Source organism: Dipodomys ordii, unplaced genomic scaffold, assembly GCF_000151885.1.
Source record: "Dipodomys ordii isolate 6190 unplaced genomic scaffold, Dord_2.0 Scaffold54, whole genome shotgun sequence".
NCBI lineage: Eukaryota > Metazoa > Chordata > Mammalia > Rodentia > Heteromyidae > Dipodomys > Dipodomys ordii.
This window is the reverse complement of record NW_012267270.1, coordinates 2,590,860-2,613,532: the sequence shown is the minus strand read 5'-3', so window position 1 is coordinate 2,613,532 and position 22,673 is coordinate 2,590,860. Positions and strand designations below refer to the sequence as shown.

The 22,673-nt window shown below is 43.6% G+C and overlaps 1 protein-coding gene and 1 pseudogene across 7 annotated transcripts in view; one reads left to right on the top strand and one right to left on the bottom strand.

The window, feature by feature from the left end:
• The window catches only part of Ppp6r3 (protein phosphatase 6, regulatory subunit 3), a 115,009-nt gene that overhangs the window by 566 nt on the left and 91,770 nt on the right, over positions 1 to 22,673 (top strand). The window lies entirely within an intron of this gene.
• LOC105989191 lies at positions 20,181 to 20,715 on the bottom strand (annotated as a pseudogene).

Here is a 22,673-nt window from a genome sequence, read left to right as displayed (position 1 = left end):
CGTCGGTTCCGCTTCCCCCACGGCGCCGCCGCCCGCCGCGGAGGTCCGCGGCCGCCCGGAGGACGCCCCACATTCCTCCTGGGGGGACCCCGCACGCGCGTCCCGCGGAGGCCGAAAGTGGCCTCAAGACTCGAGAAGACAGCGAGGGACTTGGTCCTCCCCGGAGCAAGTTCTGTGGGGTGCTGTTACTGCGTCGCAGGCTCGTGGAAACGCACAAAAACCAGGTCCGGAGTCGCTCCGCCGCTTCGCCGCGGGCGGCCGTGGACCCCGGGGTCTCCGGGAGCCCGGGGGCGGGGGAAGTGTGGGCCTTTCCCCCGGGGCGGGGGCCGGTCAAGTTCCTCCCTCTTCTGGAAGCCCGGGGGTGGTTCGGTTCTGAGGTCTCCCTCGCTTTGGCCAGAACTTGGACTTTGAGTTGTAGGTGGACCGAGTGAGTCTTCCGATGTGTTTCTCTGCCCTGGCGGCTCAACCCTCTGACTTCAGCGTCGTTTTCCAGGGCTCCTTCCCGTTGGCGACTCTGGGGCTTTGTTTATGTTCTGCACTTGTGGAGGGGCCCGCGCGGTGGTGGTTTATCTCTCATCCCAGGAGCACTTGTGTAGGTTGATATTGTTTCACTTGGTTAAGTGAAGTTTACTGTGGTGTTTTGTCCTCAAGGTCAAGCCGCTGATCAGCTGCAAGAAAGAAAGGGACTCAGATTTCCAGCCACTGAAATGCCCCTTAGGCAGCAAGCTCGAAGATGCCCAGATAGTGGTGGTCCATTGAGCCTTCTTCTAGACTGTCTGGTATCAGATCTCTGCCTGCTCGTTTTCTAGCTTCTCGACCTTGGGCAAGTTACTCAACCTGTGCTTCCTTAATAATATGGGAATGCTGATAGTAATAGTGTCTGTTTTAAGAGCTTGTTCCCACAAATGGCCAAGTTATACAAGTAACAGTGAGTGAGTGAGTGAGCAGTGAATGTAAATGAGGTGGTGTAAGGAAAGTAGCCAGACAACATGCCTGGCACATGTAATCAGCTCAGGGATTAGCAATTAGTATTACTAATTGAAGTTTGTATTTCAAGTGTTTAGATACAATTAGGAAAGCTCTGTATTTCAGTTATTTAATTTTGTTTTCCATGGGAGGGATTCTTGAAAATCCATTAAGTTACTGCTTTACTGGAATTAAAGTGGTGGCACTTGAAAGTGTTTTGTTTAAAGCAATGCTTAAACACAGAAAAGGCCTCCCTCCAGAACTTAGGCAGGACTGTTCCTCTCCTGCAGAGTGGGTAGAATTCTGTGGGGTGTGACAGACCCCCCCCCCCATCAGGAACTTCAGGGTTCTTAATATTCTCCTTCATTATGGATAAGCACAAGGCTCCTATATTGATACAGTCTTCAGCTAAGATACAAGTTGAATATCCCTAATCCGAAAATAAAAAATCAAGTTATGGCTCAGAGTTTCAGATCTTGGACCATTTTGAAGTAGGGGTGCTTAATTGGCAGAGTCTGTAAATACTCCAGAATCTGGATAATAACTTATGGTGCCAAGCATTTTGGATAAGGAATGCTCAGTAGTTTGGGGATGGCTGTTGTCTGGATGAGGGCTTTAGCAGCTATTCTGCACCTCTGGGGGACTGCTCAGGGAGTCTGGAAGATTTAACCATAGGCAATGCACTGGGCCAGTTAGAATAACCTCTCAGACCTGCTCTGTGTGTCCTCCAGGATACGGGAAACCAGTGCCTTTCTCTTGGCTAGTTACTTGGGCCTTGGCTTACTTGGTTACACTGGTGAATTTAGTAGACTAGTCTTTAGGGGAACATCTTGCTGGTTTAACTTACCTGAAGACAGGAAGAAGACTGTTTTGAGTTTAGAAGACTCATAACCTCTGTAAAATAACAGCAAACCACACTCTTCCCCTCACCTTCCCCCAAAACATCATTCATAAAAACCAGCTTGCTAGTTTCAGGTGACTAATTGAGAGTTTGAGAATCAGCTGGACAGCAAGAGAAAAGTTAAGAAATTAGACTTGATAGGGTGAGGTTTACTTAGCTTCTTCAAGATACATTTTTGCATCAGTTTGGTCCAGAAAATTATGTGTTTGTTACAAGTAAACTTCTCTTCCTTAAAACCATCTTTGTCAGGTGTTTGTTTTCTGCATTTTAAGTATCTGAGGATTCTACAATTTTGTGAATATATGTTGGTTTAAGATGTTACATTTTACCTCAGAAGAGTTATAGTATTGATAATTAAGGTTTCTCAGAGCTCAGCTAAAAGTCAGCATGAGTTTATCTCATAAAAAGCACAAGTCTCATTGGATCCTCAAGATCTAAGCTGTTGAGTCAGTCCATGGAGGCCAAGTCATGTTAGCTACTTTTTCTTTAAATGTAGTGAAAAATATAACTAGCCTTTTGGCTTTAGTCAGCTTTCATATTTTTGTCTTTCCTCTTCTGGGGGCTGGGGTGGGTTGTAAGGTTTGAACTCAGCTCTTTGTATTTACTACCATTGGAGCCAGACTTCTAGACCTTTTTCTTGAAGTTATTTTTCAGATAGAGTCTTGCAGTTTGCCTGGGTGGGCTTTCAATGATGATTCTCTGTCTCATCTTCCCAGTTGCTGGGATTACAGGCATGAGCTACCATGCCTAGCCTTTGCTCTTTCTTAAGACTTTAGGTAAATTTTTCTTTTTTAATTAACACACAACTATATGTATTATACTATGGGTCATAGTATTTCAGTATTGCACAATGTGCTGATCAGGGTGTTTAGTGTTTCCATTTGTCTTTTTGTACCTTTAAGGGTTTCTATTCTGAAATGATTGATTTGGGGTTGGGGATATAGCTCAGCAGTAAAGTACAAAGCCCGATGTTCCATCCCCAGCACTGTAAAACAAAGGGAGAAATGAGAATAATAATTAGCTTTTTACTTACTTTTGGTCAGGGTTTCTAAACTGGGGGGTAACTTATTTCCCCAGGGGACATCTTTGCCTGTCACACCTGTGGTATGCTTCTGGAGGGTAGAGTCCATGACTAGGGCTAATCATCTCTAGTTCACTGTACAGCCACTCCCCAGCTAGATACCCAGCCCCGGGGATCACTGGTGTTGAGGATGAGAAACCTTTTGGAAAATCCTAGATGAGCCAACATTAGAATCATTTTAAGACTGGATTCTGAGCTCCACCTTTACAAATTCATGGTGGTATTGAGAATCTTAGATATTTATTATTTATTTTTTGTCAGTTGTGGGGCTTGATCTCTGGGCCTGGGCGCTGTCCTTGAGCTCTTCAGCTCAAGGTGAGCTCTCTACCACTTGAGCCACAGCACCACTTTTGGTTTTCTGGTGCTTAATTGGAGATGAGTCTCATGGACTTTCCTTGCCCAGGCTGGCTTTGAACTGCAATCCTCAGATCTCACCCTCCTGAGTAGTTAGGATTACAGGCGTGAGCCATTGGCATTAGGCTTAGAATCTCTAATTTTAAAAGCTTCCCAAACCTTTTGACAGCTGGGCTTTGGAACTACTGCTTTAGATCTCAGATTTGAGGGACTGTTTGTGAGTTGCTGGATTCTTTGGGGGAATCAATGAGTTTGGGCTTTGAAGTACCTACATCTTGCCCTGAAGGTTATTTCAGTAGTGTGAAGAGATGGTGTGCATGCATCCTTTCTTAGTTTTAGGGGCTGGGAAAGTGGCTCAGTGGTAGAATGCTTGCCTTGCATGCATGAGGTCCTGGGTTCGATTCCTCAGCACCACATAAGCAGAAAAAGCTGGAAGTGGGGCTGAGGCTCAAGTGGTAGAGCGCTAGTCTACAGCTGAAGAGCTGAGGGACAGGGCCCAGGCCCAGAGTTCAGGCCCCACGACCGACAAAAAAAAGAAAAGTGAGTTTTAAAATAAAATTAAAAGAGCTTCTTGCAGGTGGCTCAGGCATGTAATTCTGGATACTCAGGAGACTGATATCTAAGGATCACAGTTCAAAGGCAGCCCGGGTAGTAAAGTCCATGAGATGCTCTGGTTAACTACCCAACAAAAAGGCCAGAAGTGGAGCTGTGGCTCAAAAAATGAAAAACTTATTTTTTTTTTTCTGCAATGAACTCATTTAACAGGATAAATTTGAACGGCTTTCTCCTTTATCTCATGGAAGTAAATTACATTGTTCCTGACACTTTCCCGGAAACCCTATCCCCCATCCATTAGGGTTTTGCTCCTGTGGCAGCAGTACTACTGGTATTTTTTTTTTTTTTCCTGTTGGTTGTGGGGCTTGAACTCTGGGCCTGGGTGCTGTCCCTCAGCTCTTCAGCTCAAGGCTAGCGCTCTACCACTTAAGCCCACAGGGCCACTTCCAGTTTTCTGAGTGGTTTATTGAAGATAAAAGTCTCACGGAGTTTTCTGCCTGGGCTGGCTTTGAACCTCGATCCTCAGATCTCAGCTTCCTGAGTAGCTAGAATCACAGGTGTGAGCCACCGACACCCAGCTTACTACTGCTATTTCTTAAATTTTCTAACTTTTGCCATCAGCATGCCAGTCATTTGTCCGTTTTGGTTGTAGATTGTAGCTACCTTCAACTTCCCTCCGAATCCTGGATCAGTTTACTCATTCTGCCCTTTGAGGGCAAGGGAGAGGCATATGGTGTGCTGACTAGGCCTCTAGTAAAGGGAGTCAGTCCTCTGTGCCCTGGACTCTGACCCAGTGGAGGGACGGCTGTCTTCCATTTAGGAGGAAATTCAGTTCTCTCTCTTGCTTGCTGAATGGAAGACTGCTAGCATGAAAACTAGCCAAGCTTTTGGCAACTGTGTGTTAATATCTGGACATATAAAAGGCGCAAAGTCATGGAGGCACTTTTCATTTTCATCCTGAAATTAAGCCTAGGATGTGTTGGGAACTGCAGGCAACATGGTGTACTTCTAATCTTCCCTTTTTTGATTAGCAGCTATGTTGAGTCCTTACTCTGCCAGGAATGGGATTCACTGCTGAACAAGCTGGTAAGGACTTGCGTTCTGGGGGCAGAGACTGGCAATTACAAAAACCAGTTAACAAAGCTTGTTAGGATTCAGTAGTCAGTCCTTTGTGTTGTGTCTTATTCTCAGGTTCTTTTTTTTTTGGTCCGGTTGTGGGGCTTGAACTCTGGGCCTGGGTGCTGTCCCTCAACTCTTCAGCTCAAGGCTAGCGCTCTACCACTTGAGCCACAGCGCCACTTCCGGCTTTTTTCTTTTTGCTTATGTGGTGCTGAGGAATCGAACCCAGGGCCTCGAGCATTCAAGGCAAGCGCTCTACCACTGAGCCACCTTCCCAGCCCCTTATTCTCAGGTTCTATATCTATGGGTTCAACTAGCATGGATTGAAAATAGTTTTTGAAAAATTGCAGCAAGTTCCAAAAGGAATTTCCCCTGGGTACCAAGCACTGTACTGAATCCCTCTGAATTAAGTGATATGTGGGTATGCCATGCTGTTGCCACCAGCCATGTCCCAGGTCCTCAGACCCATGTCCTTGTGACTTAGTGCATTTACAGCTAGAGTGCTCACTAGTTGCATCTCTGCTGATCATGTATAGGTAATTTCCTTCCTTGTCATTACCTAAATGACAAAGCATAGTAACTATTGAATAGCTTTACTTTATGTTGGATAATTTAAGTTATCTAGAGAGGATTTAAAGTATACTGGAGGATGTGTGTAGGTTATATAAACACTTAGCATTTTATGGAATGGTCTTGAGCATCTTCAGATTTCAGCATCCAAACTGGCAGTGGGAATGTCCTGGAACCAGTTTTCCCCATGAATACTAAGGGGTGAGAATCCTGCATATGGTTTAAGTGAAGAAGTTTTTGCTTTGTAGCCTAGGCTGGTTTCCAGATTGAGATTCTCTGCTCTCAGTCTCTCAAATTCTTGGAGATTTTTTTTGTTTTGGGGAGTGTGTGTACACACATATATATGCTTATGTTTTGGTGTTTTCTTTTTTGGTACTGGGGAATTGAAACCAGGACATTGCACTTGCTAGGTAAGTGCTTTGTCTACATCCCAACCCTCCTGCAGGTTTTTTGTTTTGTTTTGTTTTTGGTCGGTTGGTGGTAAGACTTAAACTCAGGGACCTGGGCTCTGTCCCTGAGCTTTTTTGCTCAAGGCTAGCACTTGAGCCACAGCTCCAGTTTCAGATTTTTGGTTGTTAATTGGAGATAAGAGCTTCTTGGACTTTCCTGTCCAGGCTGGCTTTGAGCCATGATCCTCAGGCCTCTTCCTCCTGAATAGGATTATAGGTGTGAGCCATTGGTGCCTTGGCTTTTAACTAAAGTTCTGAACATCAGATTCAGGGAGGAACTGATGTTCTACTTCAGAGTGACTTTGGAAAAGTAAGATATTATTCATTCCAAAAAAATTGTTTATATCCCAAAGGTTGCCATGAAGTCAGGTGGCCCAAAGTAAAGATTAAATTTGGGGACATTAGAGAGTGGATCTAAAATGGCTGCTGAAATAAGGGTAGACCTGAGTACCAAGTCAGACTTGGGGCAAACTGTGTGGATTGTAGTTCTGGTTCCTTGAACTCAGTTTAAATCTGAGAAAGAGTACTGGTGGCAAAGATACACTGGAGGGAGGGCTGGGAATGTGGCTTAGTGGTAGAGTGCTTGCGTGCTTGCTTAGCATGCATGAAGCTCTGGGTACCACATAAACAGAAAATGCTGGAAGTGGTACTGTGGCTCAAGTGATAGAGGTTAGCCTTGAACAAAAGAAACCCAGGGATAGTGCTCAGGCCTTGAGTTCAAGCCTAAACACACACACACACACACACACACACACACACACACGAGAAGAGTAGAAAGGAGTTCAAGCCTAAACACACACACACACACACACACACGAGAAGAGTACACACACACACACACACACACGAGAAGAGTAGAAAGGAGAGCTTGCCTGAGAGTGCAGCACTCTGGTACTCTAGCAAAGTAGGTGAGCCTGCACCATGCTTAACTTCCCCAGATGAGGACAGTGGCAAGCGCAGTGGTGACTTGATTGCTCTTTGGGGTTTTCTGTCATGAGAATCATGATTTTGACTGACATAGAACTTGAAAGGTCATTAGTACTTAGAGTAAAATTTAGACCACATTGAAGAATGAACCTAGAGTTGAGGAATCTCAGCTTGTAGAGAATTCCTTATTATAGCAGCCTGGCTGAGCCACAGTGTTTGTTTTTGTCTGTCATGGGGCTTGAACTCCGGGCCTAGTCACTGTCCTTGAGCTCTTTTTTTTGGTTGGTTGTGGGGGCTGAATTCTGGTCACTGCCCTCAGCTCTTCAGCTCAAGGCTAGCACTCTACCACTTGAGCCACAGTGCTACTTACGGCCTTTTCTGCTTATGTGGTGCTGAGGAATCGAACCCAGGACCACATGCATGCAAGGCAAGCATTCTACCACTGAACCACCTTAGCCCCTCCTTGAGCCTTTTGCTCGAGGCTAGCACTCTATCACTTTGAATCTACTGCCCCATTTCTGGTTTTCTGGCAGTTAATTGGAGATAAGAGTCTCACAGGTTCCTGCCCAGGCTGGCTTTGAACCCTGACTCTCACATTTTAGCCTCCTGAGTAGCTAGGATTACCGGTGCCAGCCTAGGCTATGGTTTTAAGTGTATTTGTTTCAAGAGGAAATCACAAATGGATCTCAGAATTAACAATGAATGGTTAACTTTTGATGGGAGTAAATGGCAGTTTTCTGTCATGTAGACGAGGAGACAGTGACTCTAGATTTTCTTTTTCTTTTATTTATTTATTTATTTTTTTTGGTCTGCCGTGGGGCTTGAACTCTGGGCCTGGGCTCTGTCCCTCAGCTCTTTAGCTCAAGGTGAGTGCTCTACCACTTGAGCTACAGCGCCACTTCCGGTTTTCTGGTGGTTTATTGGAGATAGGAGTTTCACGGTCTCTCCTGCCCGGGCTGGCTTTGAACTGCGATCCTCAGATCTCAGCCTCCTGAGTAGCTAGGATTACAGGCGTGAGCCACCAGCGCCCGGCTAATTTTAATTTTTTTGTGACAGTACCATACAGAGGGGTTACAATTACACGGGCAAGGTAATGTGTGCATTTCTGAGCAAGCATTGTTGCCTCCTCCTTTGTTTCCCCTTCCCATCCCCCCCACCCCCCACCAAAGTTGTAAAAATTAGTTTTTCGACATAACATCTTGTACATCTCATTGTTGCAATGGGTCCACCTGTATCCCTATTTAAACAATTTGATTTTTCCCTTCCCCTCCACAAATTATACCAACATCAAATACAGTGAAAACAGGGGTTATACCGTTGGGGGGGGGCATACAAAGCAACAAAGTAATATCTTATAAATATGTTAGAAACAATCCCAAGAAAGAAAAAAACATTTGAGTCCTTTTCTTGGGGTTCATTTCACTTAACATCAACTTATCTGACCATTTCTGCTTGTCTCAGACATACACTTGTTATTGCAAATAAGGGAAACCATGGGACCTATGTTTCTTTGGGCCTGGCTTACTTCACTTAATAGTTAATTTTTTCTAGGTTTTCTTTTATGGACATGGAGCTTCACAGAGTTTCTCTGGTCTTAGAAGGGTGGGCAGGTCTTATGCAAATGAGAATCTCCCCCTTCAGATTTTCTCTCTCTCCCTCTCTCTTTCCCCCTCCTCTCTCCTCTCCTCTCCACCTTCCTTTCTTTCTCTCACTCTCCCTCTTCCTCCTACCCTCCCTTTTTCCCTCCCTCTTTCCCTTCCTCCCTTCCATCCATCCATCTGTCCATTCGTCTATCCCAGAGGTTGAACTCAGGGCTTGGGCGCTGTTCCTTAGCTTCTTTTGCTCAAGGCTGGTGCTCTGCCACTTGAGCCACAGTGCCACTTCCAGTTTTCTGGTGGTTTTTTATTGAAGAGTCTCAGGGATTTTCTGCCTGGGCTGGCTTTGAACTGCGACCCTCAGGTCTCAGCCTCTAAGTAGCTAGGATTACAGGCATGAGCCACTAGTGCCCGACTGTTTTTAAATTTTTGATGATACCTGGGTTTGGACTCAGGGCCCACTCCATGCTCAGTTTCTTGCTTGGTTGGTGCTCTGCCGCTAGAGCCACACCTCTAAGCCTGGCTTCTGCTCCATGCCTGGGCTAGCTTCAAACTGTGATCTTCTAGATCTCAACTCTTGAGTAGCTGTAATTAAAGGGGTGAGTCAGTAGCTCCTGGTTGCACTGTGGGTTTCTGATCTTTGGTTCATGTTATGCATTCATCCTATCATGATCATAGTTGCTGATGTCTGTCCTCTACTGTGGTCAAGAAGTACACTCTTTGTATTTCAGGTTTTGATGAGCTCATATATATTCAAGGATATTAGATAGCATAGTGTGTACAGATGTTGTTAAAACTTGAAACCGGCAATGCTAACACTTGTTAACCAGCTTAAGTAGAATTTTGTCATTACTTTTGGTTCCTTGTGGGATCCTTTCCTGATAACCTTCTACCTGAAGGTATTTTATTGCTTTATTTTTATGGTGTTGCCATCTATTTACATAATGTAACTTTCCTTTTGCATGCCATTAAACTGTGTAAATTGAATTATTTTGTTTTATAATTTCTCTTTCAACCTTGTTTGATTCAGTGTTTGAGCACTTGCTATTTGTTAGGCACTGCTGTAGTATGGGTGTTAGCAGTGAGCAAAGCAGACTATCAAGTCCCAACCCTAGGGGAGCTTACATTTAGTGGGAGAAGTAAGTAAAAGGTCCCAGAAGTACTGGGTTTGGTAGGACATGCCTGTAATTCCACCTGCTTGAGAGACATGTCTGACAAGGATTTAAAGGTCAAGGCTAACCTTGCTGCTTATAGCAGTAAGACCCTTTCCTGTTGTTTTTTTGGTAGGTCATGGGGATTGAACTCTGGGCCTGGGCACTGTCCCTCAGCTCTTCAGCTCAAGGCTAGTACTCTACCATTTGAGCCACAGCACCACTTCTGGTTTTTTCTGAGTGGTTTATTGGAGATAAGAGTCTCACAGACTTTCCTGCCCAGGCTGGCTGTGATCCTCAGATCTCAGCCTCCTGGGTAGCTAGGATTATAGGCCTGAACCACTGGTGCCTGGCCAGTAAGACCCTTTCTTAAACAAATACACAATGTTGGAGTGTTGCTTAAGTGGTAGACTGCTTGCCTAGTATACACAAGCTCCAGGGTTCAATCTCCAGTTCTTACCCTCCCTCCAAAAAAAGAAAGTTAACATATCCTTATGGCAGCAGGAAAAATGGATAGATGGGTCTGTTTGCAGGTTTCAGTGTATTGGTCAAGGTAGGTCTTCCTAAGTATGTCCCCTTCTACAGGTGAAGGGGCCATGGGTGAGGCGAGCATTCTAGGCAGAGGGCCCGTGTGCATGAAGTGCAGTATGTATGCCTGCTCCAGGAGGGCAGCGTGGCTGGGAAGAAGAGGGAAGTGGACAAATAAGTCTGCTGGGCCATTGTTGAGATTTGGTTTTTTTCTGAGTCTTGTTTTGAGCAGGTGTGACATGATCTGGTTTCTAAAGGTCCCCTGAAGCCAGGTTCAGAATAGCTGTCCCTGTGCTCCTAGAAGGAGGCTAGGAGCTGTGGCAGAGGCCCAACAGAGCAGTCGTGGCAGGGAACAGGGGTGGTAGGTGAGAAGTGGTTGGATTCTGGATTCATCTTGAAGAGAGAGCAGGCAGGATTTGCACAGATTGGATGTGGGTGTAAGAGAAGGGAAAGATGGGATGAGGTTGCTTGTGGTGGGAGGCGCCATTTAAGAAGAAAGGGAAGAATCCAGGAAGAGCAGATTGTGACAACTAAATCAGGAGTTGGGCTTGGATCTGTCCAGTTAGGAACTAACTAAGCTGATGGGAAGCTATGTAGGAGTAAGATACTTGGAGTTTACAGGAGAGGTCTGGGCTGCCTTGGGACTTGAGGTGGAACTGTAAGAGTTTTTTTTTTTTTTGGGGGGTCCAGTCGTGGGCCTGAACTCTGGGCCTGGGCGCTGTCCCTCAGCTCTTCAGCTCAAGGCTAGCGCTCTACCACTTGAGCCACAACGCCACTTCTGGCTTTTTTCTTTTTGCTTATGTGGTGCTGAGGAATTGAACCCAGGGCCTCAGGCATGCAAGGCAAGTGCTCTATCACTGAGCCACCTTCCCAGCCTCTTTTGTGTGTGTGTGTGTGTGTTTTGTGTGTGTGTGTTTTAAGAGCTAAAATTTCCCTTTAACCTGGATTATTCTTTTGTCAGCAATTTCTTAGGTTTTCTACTTCACATTAGTCGGTTCATTTCTATATCTAGACATGGGAAGATTTCAGCATAATAGTTTTTTTGAATTGGTCTCTTTTGATTGCTGGAAAACATTAATGTGATCTTGGTGTGTGTAATTCTAGTCAAGAACACTAAAAAGAGATCTCTGGAAAAATGTGTCAACACAGATTCTGAGGCAAACCCATCCTGAGAAGAAGAGAGACTGTATTACCTCTTTGAGGAACAACAGCGTCATTGTGGGGGCTGAGGCTAGTGATGAAGTGGGGTTTGTTTTGTGATACAGTGGTAATGAGCCTTGTGAATTCTGAGCTGGCCCTGCCTCTCCTGCACCTCCTCTTGAGGAAGGCTAGGTACTGGGGTGTGGGGAGGAGTTGCTCTGCAGAAGACAGCAGTAATGACTAACTGCCCTTGATCCTAGTTTAGTAATTCCCAGTGGAGCCAGAGTGTGGAGCACAGAGGCTGTGTAACTATCATTTTCATCAAACTTCAGGAAGCAGCTTGATAACATTCCAGGATTGGGAAGAATGAGAAGAAATTGTAGGGGGCATGGGTTAGAGCTCTAGCTCCTTTAGCAGAAGTGTTGTGAAGATTAAAAAGAAACATTACTGGCTGTGTTTGGGTGTATTCCTAGAAAAAAGTAGGAGTACCCATTCCTGCTGGCTACATTTTCATTGGGGCTAACAAATCTCAGTTCCTGGCATCAGTGAGAGGAGGAGAGGGGTGGGGAGGGGAGGGGCTGGTCCTGTGCCTTGAACTCAAGGCCCTCTTAGTTATAACTCACTCAATTATGTAGCTTGATAACTCATTTCCTTTTTTCTTTCTTTCTTTTTTCTTGTTAGTTGTGGGGCCTGAACTCTGGGCTGAGGCGCTGTCCCTCAGCTCTTCAGCTCAAGGCTAGCATTCTACCATTTGAGCCACAGCACCGCTTCTGGCTTTTTCTGTTTATGTGGTGCTGAGGAATGGAACCTAGGGCCCTATGCATGCATGGCAAGCACTCTACCACTGAGCCACCTTCCCAGTCCCAATAACTCACTTCCTTTTAGTACGGAATATAAGGGTCTATTGTCTAAATGTACCAGAATTTATTCAGTCGCCTACTGAAGGACATTGTGGTTCCTACCAAGTTTTGGCAGTTGTGGATAAAGATGCTATAAATATCTGTGTGCAAGGTTCCAAAGTGACTATCATTTTGTATTACTGCCAGCAAAGAATGAGAGAGAATTCCTGCTATTCCACATAATAGTTTACTTTTGGGGTTGTGTTTTGTGTTTGGACATTTTTTGGTCAGTCTTAGGTCTTGAACTCAGGGCTTGGGTGCTATTCTAGAGCTTTTTTGCCTAAAGCTAGTGCTCCCCTCTTTGAGCTACAGCTGCATTTCCAGTTTTCTGGTGTTAATTGAAGATGAGTCTCATGGATGTTTCCTGCTCTAACCACGATCTTCAGATCTCAGCTTCCTGAATAGCTGGGATTACAGGTATGAGCCACCAGTGCCCAGCTTTTGACTATTTTAATACGTTTATAAATACTATCTCATTTTTTTTATTATTTATTATTTTTATTTTTATTTTTTTGTTGGTCCTGGGGCTTGAACTCTGGGCTTGGGCGCTGTCCCTCAGCTGTTCATCTTAAGGCAAGTTCTCCATCACTTGTGCCATAGCGCAACTTCCAGTTTTCTGGTGGTTAATTGGAGATGGCTGGCTTTGAATCGTGATCCTCAGATCTCAGCCTCCTGAGTAGCTAGGATTACAGGCATGAGCCACTGGTCGCCCAGCTTAGTTTTTTGATATCTTTCATGATGGTTATCATCTTTCTCATATTGATCTTGTGCATATTTTCAAGTATACTTTTATCATTATTATTAAGGTGTTATACAGAGGATTGCCGTTCTCTTCTGCATTTTATTTTTATTTTACACCTCAGTATTTTATGGGAGAAATGCTAGTGTAAAGCCTGGCTGTGTGTGTGTTTGTGTGCCGTGTGTTGGTATTAGGGCTTCGAGCCTGTGGGCTGTCCTTTAGTTTTTGTTTTTGTTTTTTTGTTCAGGCTAGCACTCTTACCACTAGAGCCATAGCTTTACTTCAGGCTTTTTGGTGGTTAATTGAGGATAAGAGTCTCAAGGGTTGTTGGGCGCTGGTGGCTCATGCCTGTAATCCTAGCTTACTCAGGAGGCTGAGATCGGAGGATCATGGTTCAGAGCCAGCCTGGACGGGAAAGTCCTCAAAGCCAGACTGGACAGGAAAGTCTGTGAGACTCTTATCTCTAATAAACCACTAGAAAACAGGAAGTGGCGCTGTGGCTCAAAGCGCCCAGGCTCAGAGTTCAAGTCCCATGACCGACCAAAAAAAAAAAAAAAGTCTCATGGGCTTTTCTATCTGGGCTGGCCTTGAAAACTCTGTCTTCAGATCTTAGCCTAGGATTAAAGGCAGGAGTCATCAGCACCTAAAGGCTAAAAATGGGCCCTTTTAGCAGTAGTACAACTATATTATATAACAGATATTTCTTAATTTGTTATCAGCAGTTTTGGTTTCTTCTTGAATGAACACTGTTCTTGTTGGGCCATTACTGAGTTTTTCTCTTATTGGCTCCCTCTGAACATGGCATTGTCCCAGTGTAAGAATGATCCTCTGGTGTTTTTTTTCTTTTTCTCTCCTTTCCCTTTTCTCCTTTTCTTTTTGGGCCATTTCTGGGACTTGAACTCAGGGCCTTGGGACTGTCCCTGAATTTTGCCCAAGGCTAGCACTTTACCACTTGTCACAGCTCTACTGCCAGCTTTTTTGGGTGATTAATTAGAGATAAGAATCTCCTAGACTTCTGTGCTTGGGCTGACTTTGAACTGTGATCCTCCAATCTTAACCTGAGTAGCAAGGATTACAGGTGTGAGCCACCAAGTGCCTGGCTGTTTCTTACTTTTTTGCTCAAGATTGATAATCTACACTTGAGTCACAGTTTCACTTTTTGCTTTTTTTTGTGGTTAATTGGAGATGAGGGTCTCACAGACCCTTTTCTAGACAGCTTTAAACAATGATCCTCAGATCTCAGGTTCGTGAGTAGCTAGGATTACAGTCATGAGCCACTGGAGCTCACTTGTTTTCATTCTTTTGAGATAGTGTCTCTAACCATGTGCTATGTGTAATAGCTAATATACCTAACTTGGTTATTATATTTGTAACTTATTTGCAAAAAGGATATAAATGGTCATGTAAGATTATTAGGTTCAAATAAAAATGTGTAAATATTATACATTGGTAAAACAAAGTACGGACGCTGAAGTCCTTAAAAAACAATCCTTGTTCAGCGTTTCCCTTTGCAAATCTAGAATGTATCACTATTTTGTATCAACTTTATTGAGATGTAACTCACATATCAGAGTTAACCCATTTAAAGCATACATACAGCTTGGTGTGTTTTAGTGTATTTATGCAACTTTTCAACTATCACACTCAATTAGAATATTTTCATTGTTCCACAGAGAAACCCAGTACTGTTTAGTACTTCCTATTTATCTCCCATTCCCCAGCCCTCGGCGACCACTAATTTTTTTTGGTCCTGGGGCTTGAACTATGGGCCTGGGCACTGTCCCTCAGCTGTTCAGCTCAAGGCTAGCGCTCTGCCACTTGAGCCACAGCACCACTTCAGCTTTTTCTGTTTATGTGGCACTGAGGAATCAAACCCAGGGCCTCATGCATGCGAGGCACCACTGAGCCACTTCCCTCTTTTCTTTGGCAGTCCTGGGGCTTGAACTCAGGGCCTTGGTACTGTCCCTGAGCTTCCTTGTGCTCAGGGCTAGTGCTCTACTACTTGAGCTGCAGCACCATTTCTGACTTTTTCGGAGTAGTCTATTGGAGATAGATAGATATGAGTCTGTTGCACTTTTCTGCCTGGACTGGCTTCAAACAGTGATCCTCAGATCTCAGCCTCCTGAGTAGTAGCTCAGATTACAGGCATGAGCCGCTGATGCCTCACTTACTAATATATTTTTGTAGAGTTGCCTGTTCTGGGCATTTCACTTACATAATGGAATTGTGTCATATGTGGTATTTTGTGATTAGTTTATTACTCTTAGCCATACCCTTGTTGTAGCATGTGTCATCATTTCATTTTGTTCTTTTGTTCGTTCATCAGTTGGTGACTATTTGGCCTATTGTAAATTTTAGTTCTTATAAATCTTGCTACAATGAACATTTGTGTATATTTGTCTCTGTTGCCACAGGAATTGAGTGGATTGTTGGGTCATATGGTAGTATGTTTAACCTTTTGAGAAACTGCTAGCCTTTCATCCCAAGTGGCCTCACCATTTTCCATTCCCACCTGCAGCGCAGAGGATTCTTCTCCATCTAAGTTCATTTGTGTCTTCTTGACTAGAGTAGATGTGAAGTGGTGTCTTACTGTGGTTTTGGTTTGCATTTTTCTTAGGGCTGTGTGTTCACTTATGTTCTTATTGGCCATTTATTGTCTTTGGAGAAATGTCCTTTTTGAATTATTGGCTCATTTTGCTTATCTTTTTATTTTTATTTTTGCAGTGCTAGGGATTGAATGCAGGGCATGCCAGGCAAGTGCTTCCACACTGAATTATGTTCCCAGCCCAGTATTCACCCAGTTTTAAGTTGAATTATCTTTGTTACTGAGTTTCTCTATATATAAGTATTGATCAGCTGTGCAGTTAGTGAATACTTTCCCTCTCTGTGGCTTGCTGCCTTTTCTCTTCTTGATGTCGTTGAGGTAAAAACAACTCTCGAGGAATCCAATTTATGATGGTTTTTTTGGGAGGTGGTATCTCTTTTTGGGGGGGGGGTTCCAGTCGTGGGGCCTGAACTCTGGGCGCTGTCCCTCAGCTCTTCAGCTCAAGGCGAGCGCTCTACCACTTGAGCTACAGCGCCACTTCCCGTTTTCTGGTGGTTTATTGGAGATAGGAGTCTCACAGTCTCTCCTGCCTGGGCTGGCTTTGAACCGTGATCCTCAGATCTCAGCCTCCTGAGTAGCTAGGATTACAGGCGTGAGCCACCAGCGCCTGGAGGTCTTGTGCTTTCTAAGCAGACACTTTAGCCACTGGAGCCATACCTTGAGCTCTGTGTGTGTGTGTGTGTGTGTGTGTGTGTGTGTGTTTGTGTGTGTGTGTGTGTGTGTACGTGCGTGAGTGCGCGCATGCACGCGCGCTCTACTTCTGGAGTTTGAACTGAGGGCCTAGGAGGCACTGTCCCTGAGCTTTTTTCTCAAGACTAGCTCCACTTCTGCCTTTTGGTGGTAAATTGGCGATGAGAGTCTCATGGACTTCACTGTCCAAGCTCTCTTCAAACTGTGATCCTCAGATCTCAACCTTCTAAGTAATGACGATTACAGCCATGAGCCACCAATGCCTAGCTAAGCCCTGTTTTTTTTTTTTTTTAAATTATTATTCTTCAGATAAATGAAGGACAAGTTCATAAAAAGGCATTGTTATTTTTTGAGTTTCAGCCTCAGAACTGTTAAAAAAAATCCTTAGGATAAGCCGGGCGCTGGTGGCTCACGCCTGTAATCCTAGCTACTCAGGAGGCTGAGATCTGAGGATCTCTGTTCAAAGCCAGCCCGGGCAGGAGAGACCGTGAAACTCCTATCTCCAATAAACCACCAGAAAACCGGAAGTGGCGCTGTAGCTCAAGTGGTAGAGCACTCGCCTTGAGCTGAAGAGCTGAGGGACAGCGCCCAGGCCCAGAGTTCAAGCCCCACGACCAACAACAACAACAAAAAATCCTTAGGATAAACTCTAAGAGGTAATTATGTCAAGGCTTATGCGGATTTTAATATCTTTTCATAGCTATAACTAGAAAACTTATTCCAGTTGCAGTTTTTTACCAAGAGTTCCAGCCAATTTCACATTAAATTTTAAGACCTCTTTTTTTATTAGGAGAAATTTGAATATACATACACATAGGACAATATAATGAAACTTCAATTACCCGTGCCAACAACTACATCCCCTAGGTCAGTTTCATTCTACTTTCTGATATTTCCCACTCCTTTTCTAGGCTAATATTTAAGAACTCTGTGGGAGTAGAAATATAGAAAAGTAGACATGTTCTAAATATGTCTTTACAAGCTAAACCCACCTGTGTAATCTGTCTCCTAGATGTCCACCTGTGTTCATTTTCCCCTAGGGCACTCAGTATTTTGACTATAGCACTGGTGACTTGTACCCAGTTTTTCTTCTGTCATTAGAATCTTAGCATGTGTACTCTTATGTCTTGCTTCATTCCTGTTGTTTATAAAGTTGTCTGTATTATATAATCCTTCTTGTTGCTATATGCAGTTTCATTGTTTGAAGCTATTCTTTTGATAGAGTGGTTATACCAAATTCACTCTGCCAGCAGTGTAGGGGGTGTTTTTCCCCTTGTATTCCCTTCTTCTCTCCATTTATCCTGCCCCATTGCCATGAACCCTTTCCCCTGCCTGAACCTTATTGTAGTAATAATTTCCACCTTTTCATACATGTATTTGTCACTTGAATGTCCTTAAAAAAACTTTTTTTGAGGGGGATGCTGGTTCTGGGGTTTGAACTCAGGGCCTGGATGCTGTCCCTGAACTTTTTTTTTTTTTGCCAGTCCTGGGGCATGAACTCAGGGCCCGGGCATTGTCCTTGAGCTTCTTATGCTCAAGGCTAGCACTCTACCACTTGAGCTACAGCGCCATTTCCATTTCTGTTTATGTGGTACTGAAGAATTGAACCCAGGACTTTATGCATGCTGGCAAGTACTCTACCACTCAGCCACATTTCCAGCCTTCCCTGAACTTTTGTTTTTTGTTGTTGTTGGTGGTGGTGGTTGTGGGGCTTGAACTCTGGGCCTGAACGCTGTCCCTCAGCTCTTCACCTCAAGGCTAGTGCTCTACCACTTGAGCTATAGTGTCACTTCCGGTTTTCTGGTGGTTTATTGGAGATAAAGAGTTTCATGGACTTTTCTGCCCAGGCTGGCTTTAAACCATGATCCTCAGATCTCAGCCTCCTGAGTAGCTAGGATGACAGGCGTGAGCCACTAGTGCCCAACTTCCCTGAATTTTTTTTTTTTGCTCAAGGCTAGCTAGCATTCAATCACTTAATCCACAGTTCCACTTCTGGCCTTTTTTATGTGGTGCTGAGGAATCGAACCCAGGGCCTTATGCATGCGAGGCAAACACTACCACTGACTACCTTCCCAGCCCTATACTGTTTTTTTTCTTTTTAATGAATTATGTGTTTTGTTGCAGTAGATCTTTATTGGTGCATAGTAAATGATCCCCGAATGTGACTTATACTAGCAGTAACAACCTGTAGTTTCTCTGGATCAGGAATTTCAGAATGGCTTTGGTTTTGGTTTTGATGTGTTCAGTCCTGGAAACTTTAGAAAGCTGGTGTAGAAGCTTCTTATCAAAGTGGCTCACTCACATGCTTGGCATGTTGATTTTGGCTTTAGTGGGAGGTCTTTTTCACTTGAACCTTTGCCAGGGGTTTCTTAGTGTCTCAGGACATGGTGGCTGACTTGCTCCAAAGACTCAGGAGACAGAACAGTTGAAAGCTGTTATAATTATGACCTAGCCTCACAAGTGACATAGCATCTAATATTGCCATGTTCTGCTTGTTGGAAGAGCCACTCAAAGTTCAACTTACACTGGAGGGGAAGGGACTGTACTCCCTTGAAAGTAGTGGAAGTGTCAAAGAATTTGTGGGTGTATTTCACAACACAGCATTTGGTAGGAGTTTTTTTATTCTAAATAGAGATCTAAATAGATATGCATATTGTGAATAGCTTTGCTCTTTTATGTGGGGTTGTTACATCTTTTGAGGAAGACAAGTCCTTTAATTCTTTTTTTCTTCTTTGGCTAGCCCTGTGTATACTATTTTGAGAAGAATCTCCAAATAGGTATTTTATACACTTCTTAAGATGAATATTTAAAATTTTGTTTTAATCATACAGTTACAAAACTATCATCTTTAAAAACAAACCAAAAAGTACACTCAGGTGCCTTCATACCTGTAATGGTAGCTACTTGAAAGCCTAAGATTAGGAGAATTGTAATTCAAGTCCAACTCATCCATGTGACACCCCTTCTCAACAGTTGAAGCTGGGCTTGGTGGTGTGCACCTGTCATCCCAGCTACTGCAGGAAGCATATAAAGTAGGTCAAGTCATGGGCCAAGTTAAAAAAAAAAATGAAACTCTCAAAATAACAATTGCAAAGGAAGGAGGGAGGGGGAAAACATTGAATGCATGATTTTGTGGTAGAGTATCTGCCTAGCAAATGTGAGGTCCTGAATTCAAACTTCCATATTTCTCCCCCTCCCCCAGCCCCAAATGCTCACAATTGCTTGCTACTACAGTGGTCTTAAGTACCATAGTTTTCTTATTTTGGCAAATTAGGATCCAGATAGTTTACCCACATTTTAAGTATGTGGGTTCTTCATTCTTGCTCCCCTTTATCCAGTTGTGAGAGACATGACTTGTGTGTTTTCAAGGCCATATGACAGTGCATTTTCTTTTCTGTGGTGCAGCCAACTAACAGCTTGGTCATTTTGTGTGAACCACACCCTCTCTGGCAGTTGAAAGTGATTTGGCATGAAATCAGCCTGGTCCCAGTTCTTGATAACTAGACTTTCCCTGTCATCTGCTTTTCTCCTTTTACTGTGTATTAGCTTTCCTTCTCCTGTGGGTGTTTTTTGTTTTTTGTTGGTAGTGGGACTTGAACTCTGGGCCTGGGTGCAGTCCCACAGCTCTTCAGCAAGGTGAGCGCTCTATCACTTGAGCCACAACGCCACGTACGGTTTTTTCAGTGGTTTATTGGAGGTTAAGAGTCTCATGGACTTTGCTGCCAGGACGGCTTGGAATCTCAATCCTCAGATCTCAGACTTCTGAGTAGCTGGGATTACAGGGCCTGGTGTGGATGTTTTTTGAGTTGTGACGGCCAATTTTTTTTAAGGGCTGATTACTGAAAAAAAAATTGTTTGTTTTTCAAATTTCACTGAGAATATTTTATTGGCCTTTGGATAGAAACAGGAATTTATTTGCCAGGTAGGATAATCCCATGGTACTTTTACTTGGCCTCCTCTTTGCTGATTTCTGTGTTTGACGCCAAGGTTGCCTGCCCTGCACTTCTTATCTGTGATGCTGAAACTTAGCCTACCCAGCATCACATAGAAGTCCAGGTTGTAGATACCAATGGTTGAGTCATATTTGATGCCCAGATTGATGTGTTCCTGGATCCCCAAACCAAAGTTTCCAGTATCTGAGAAGTTATTTTTTCTTAATTCATACTTACTCCCACTCCTTCAGATCTTTTCTAGGATTTCTTCTGCCTTAGCCCAGTGGACTGTGCAGTCGACCGCAATCTTCATTTCTTCTGATGCCAAAGGATCTGCCAGTGTATCTAGTTTCGGGAAACTCTGGAGTCTGCTCTGTGAGCTATTCCAACACCTGAACTGCCTGGGTCGGTCTGTCTCCACTCTCTCTAACACAGATGTTGAGGCAGAGCTTGTGGATTTGAAGCTCCTGCATGGGGTTCTCTTTTTCACCTTGATCCTGCACCATGGTAGAGATAGGAAGCTGAAAATTCTTAAGTTCTTTTTCTTTAGTCTTTCTTGGTCTCTTTTTATTATAACAGAACCTTGTGTGGTAAAAAATTAGAAACATTAATGACAAGCTGATTAGCATAAACATTAAAATTCATGTACAGAGATCTAAGGGTTAAAATTTAAAAGCTGTCTTTATAATTCTAATTTCTGTGTGTGTTGGTCCTGGGGCTTGAACTCAGGGCCTGGGCACTGCTCCTTAGGTTTTTGTGCTACCACTTGAGCCACAGCTCCACTTAGAGCTTTTTGGTGGTCAGTTAGATTTAAGAGTCTTAGTTGTTTCCTGCCCAGGCTGACTTCAAACAATCCTCAGATCTCAGCTTCCTGAGTAGCTAGGATTACAGGTATGAGCCACTAGTACTTTGCCCCTATTTCTAATTTTTAAGACTTCAGCTTCAGTAAAATTAAAATTTTCATGTTTTGTTTTGAGTGAATGTACATAAATGACACTGAGTTTTGGCCAGTAATTCAGCTGCCACATATCTGTACTAGGCCTCAGTACTTGTTTTTATCATACATCGTTAAAGAAGAAAGATACAATATTGGTACCCTCATTGAAGTACTCAGCAGTGTCAGTAGAAATACAATGCAAGCCACTTATGTACTCTTTTTTTGGGGGGGGGTTAGCTTTTTTTTTATTGTAAAGATACTATACAGAGGGTTACAGTTATCACTTATGTACTCTTAAATCTTCTAAAAGCTGAAAAAAGTAGGGGAAAAAAAGCAGAGTACAATACATTTAGATTTTACATCTGTTTTATTTAACTCATCTAAAATAGCACAACATGTAATCAATGTAAACATTTTTTCCCCTTTGTTTTTGTTTTTTTAGTGCCAGTACTGGGGTTTGAACTTAGTATCTTGTGCTCTGGTTAGCTTTTTCACTCATTGAGCCACAGCTCCATTTCTGGCTTATTGCTGGTTAATTGGCGATAAAGAGTTTTTTAGATTTGTCTACCTGGGCTGGCTTTGAATCTCAGATCTCAGCCTCCTGAGTAGCTAGGGTTACAGGTGTGAGCCACTGGCACTAGTCTATTTATTTCTTTTATTTTTATTTTTGCTTTTTTTTTGTGTGTTGTTCCTGGGGCTTGAACTCAAGAGTTTTGATTCTGTCCCTGAGCTTTTCCTTAAGGCTACTGCTCTATCACTTGAGTCACAGAGCCACTTCAGCTTTTTGGTGATTAATTGAAGATGAGTCTCATGGACTTTCCTGGCTGGGCTGGTTTCAGACTGTAGTCTTCAGATCTCAGTCTCCTAGTATAACAGACATGAGCCACCAGTACCAGGCTGTTCACTTCTATTTTTCCTATTTAGTCTTTGAATTCCATACATTTCAAATTTTTAGCCCACTCAATTCAAGCTAACCCCATTTACATGCTCAGAATCCTCATGTGGCGTCTACAGTGGCCAGTGTAGATCAGAATTAGCACCATCCTTTCTACTCACAGAAGTAAAAGCAGACTGATGAAGAAACAGCCCTTGGAGAAAAGGGCAAGAGGACACCAGGAAGATTAACTGGGAAGCTGTGTCCATCTTCAGGCAGTGGCAGGAGATGGGAGAAAGTAGATATGAAGAAAGTGAAATTGATAAAGTTTAGTGGCTTGGAGTGGAAGGGCCCTGAGGCGCCAGGGCTGGTCGTTCACCGCTAGTACATGTCTTTCATTGGATGGGGAAGACTTGGTGAAGGAAAGTTTTGGTTAGGTGGCCAGTGTGTGATGAAATCAAAGACTTTCAGTTTTGGTAGTAAGTAATGAATATATATGTTTGTGAGGCAACCAAGGTAACATGTCTGCTAGATGGATACCTGTTTTGTTTCTTTTTTGTTGGTCAGGGGGCTTGAACTCGGGGTTTCTGCACTGTTCTGTCTTTTGTGCTCAAAACTAGCATACTATCACTTGATCCACAGCTTTTTGCTGGTTAATTGG